The following is a 2,267-nucleotide window of genomic DNA, read 5'->3' on the forward strand; positions in this document are numbered from 1 at the left end:
GACAGAGTGAGACTCCATCTCAAAAAAAAAGAAAAGAAAAGAAAAGAAATTATCATTAGTGGCACACAGATTTAAATATATTTGATCCATTTCTATTGCCCTTATTTATGCTCAAATTGTCCTACTTTTGACCAGTGAAGGCCTCTTCAAGTTGACGTCCAAGTTCTTTTAACGAAAATCTTGTAGTGTGATAGTTTCTTTGCTGTCTTATATGACAAGATGTTCCAGGCATGTGATGTATATTTCTTGTCCCAACTTGTATTCAGTTTTAACACACTATTGCTGGTGATTGTAGAAAAGACAAGGTATCTGGAAAATGTTATAGCATGACCCATGTGTCCCTAATTCTGTATGATGTTGATCTTTAATTTGAATTTGTTGTATAATTAACAAACACATCAAGTTCTAGATTCTGTTGTGAAAACATCCTCTTGTGTAAAACTAGATATGCATTAGTGTGGGAGTGATAAGAGCCCAGGGAAAAAGGTGGGGAAGAAAAGAATCAAATTAGACATTGGAGCAATGAACCTCCAGATTTTCATGTGTGAATGAGGCATGGGGTGGTGTTGAGAGTCTTGGGGAGGGAATGGTGGCAATATGATGCTTTCCCTTATAATGTTAAGCAAAGAGTTTGGTGCAGCTCCAAAAGTGTGGTCTTTTGCTTCTGGCCACAAGCATCTGAGTTCTCTGAGGAGCTCTTTTTTTTCTTTTTCTTTCTTTTTTTTTTTTAAGACAGGGTCTCACTCTGTTGCCCAGGCTGGAGTGTAGTGGCACGATCTCGGCTCACTGCAACCTCTGCCTCCTGGGCTAAAGTTATCCTCCTGCCTCAGCCCCCCAAGTAGCTGGGACTACAGGTGTGAGCCCCCACACCCAGGTAATCTGAAGAGCTTTTTAAAATACAGATCCCTGGCTTGTACCCTAGACTAGGTGAATCAGAGTCTCTGGGAGAAAGGCCTGAAGTGGTAGGAGCCTAATCTACTGAGGTTTTATTAAAGTCTAACCTTGCTGGGGAAAGAAAAATACCAAACTTTAGCCTCTTTAGCCATCCTGTCCCACCTAAGGTGAAGAGAAAACTAAGAAACCCTGGTAAAGTTAATATATATGCTTGTGTATAAGTGGAAAGAATGACAACAATGATAGCAGGGACAAGAGGGAAGAATTAGGAATATTTTGTTATTATAAGGTACTTGCAATGTCCATGAGGTAGTATAGTGTTATCTGAAAGTGTAATTGGATTATTTGAAAATGTAAATTGCATATTTGCAAATTCTTGGGCAACCACTAAAACAAAACAAAACAAAGACAAAAGAATAACTGGTATGTTAATAAAAGTGAGAAAAGAGAATCATATAAAATTCTCAATTAAAACCCCAAAAGGTGTCCGGGTGTGGTGGCTCACACCTGTAATCCCAGCAATTTGGGAGGCTGAGGCAGGTGGATCATCTGAGGTCAGGAGTTCAAGATCAGCCTGGCCAACATGGTGAATCCCCATCTCTATGAAAAACACAAAAATTAGCCAGGTGTGGTGGCGCATTCCTGTAGTCCCAGCTACTCGGGAGGCTGAGGCAGGAGAATCACTTGAACCAGGGAGCCAGAGGTTGCAGTGAGCCAAGATGGCACCACTGCACTCCAGCCTGGGGGACAAGAGCAAGACCCCATCACACACACACACACACACACACACACACACCCCAAAGGCAGAAAATGTGTAGAAAACAAATATAGATAAAAAATAAGGGTAATTGGCCGGGCGCGGTGGCTCAAGCCTGTAATCCCAGCACTTTGGGAGGCCGAGACGGGCGGATCACGAGGTCAGGAGATCAAGACCATCCTGGCCAACACTGTGAAACCCCGTCTCTACTAAAAATTACAAAAAACGAGCCGGGCGAGGTGGCGGACGCCTGTAGTCCCAGCTACTCCGGAGGCTGAGGCAGGAGAATGGCGTAAACCCAGGAGGTGGAGCTTGCAGTGAGCTGAGATCCGGCCACTGCACTCCAGCCTGGGCGACAGAGCGAGACTCCATCTCAAAAAAAAAAATAAGGGTAACAAATAGAAAATAGTAACAAGGCCAGGTGCCATGGCTCACACCGCAAATCCAATACTTTCGGAGGCTGAGGCAGGAGGATCACTTAACACCAAGAATTGAAGAGCAGCCTGGACAACATAGTGAGACTCTGTCGCTACAAAACAAACAAACAAATAAAAAAGCTTAGCAGGCAGGGCGGAGTGGCTCACCTCTGTAACCCCAGCACTTTGGGAGGCTGAGG

This window comes from Colobus angolensis, unplaced genomic scaffold (assembly GCF_000951035.1).
Source record: "Colobus angolensis palliatus isolate OR3802 unplaced genomic scaffold, Cang.pa_1.0 Scaffold99, whole genome shotgun sequence".
Taxonomy (NCBI): domain Eukaryota; kingdom Metazoa; phylum Chordata; class Mammalia; order Primates; family Cercopithecidae; genus Colobus; species Colobus angolensis.